The sequence below is a fragment of the Wasmannia auropunctata genome, unplaced genomic scaffold (assembly GCF_000956235.1).
Source record: "Wasmannia auropunctata unplaced genomic scaffold, wasmannia.A_1.0 LD336060.1, whole genome shotgun sequence".
In the NCBI taxonomy this organism is placed as follows: Eukaryota; Metazoa; Arthropoda; class Insecta; order Hymenoptera; family Formicidae; genus Wasmannia; species Wasmannia auropunctata.
This window is the reverse complement of record NW_012026830.1, coordinates 2,686,093-2,686,748: the sequence shown is the minus strand read 5'-3', so window position 1 is coordinate 2,686,748 and position 656 is coordinate 2,686,093. Positions and strand designations below refer to the sequence as shown.

At 31.6% G+C, this 656-nt stretch overlaps 1 protein-coding gene across 1 annotated transcript in view; it reads right to left on the bottom strand.

Moving 5' to 3' along the window:
* The window catches only part of LOC105450633, a 30,773-nt gene that overhangs the window by 24,064 nt on the left and 6,053 nt on the right, over positions 1-656 (bottom strand). The gene's annotated exons all lie outside the window — the stretch shown is intronic.

The window sequence follows — 656 nt, the reverse complement described above, 5'->3', positions numbered from 1 at the left end:
GAATGTCTAATCCTGCGGAGAACACGGTTGGCAAGGACGATGTCAATATAATTCCTTTACTGCGACTGTTTTGAGCCTCCAATAAAAAGATGTCTTTAATTCGCTTAACAGCTCTAAGTTTAAACTACTGACAGGTTTTCTTGCTATAGATGTGATCTCGTTTCCTAATAAATCATCGAGTAAAATAAAATTTGAGAGAAACAACTGTATATTAAGGAATCAAGAATCTCGAAAAGCAGGCAACACTATACCTGTGCCCTTATCTTGCGCAATCTTTTAATTAAGCAAAAAGTTTCATTTTCACAAGAAAAATATATATATAATAATTATTTCCAATGTAAATTTATTTATTATACAGTCTCAATAAGCATACGTACTGCACATATGTACATATATACATATACATATACGTATACATATTCATATACATACATGTACATATATACACATATACTGTATAATATATGTATATTATACATATATTTTTCTTGTGAAAATGAAATTATTAATTTGCCATTTTTCCTTCTCGCGCTGTCCGAAAGTCAACGAAGTTTCACATTTCCTCATTTATCTCTCTGCTGATTCAGCATGTCGACAAATACTTTCTGCCATCAAACCGTATCCCGCACACCTAGCGAGTAAAATTAATCACTTTT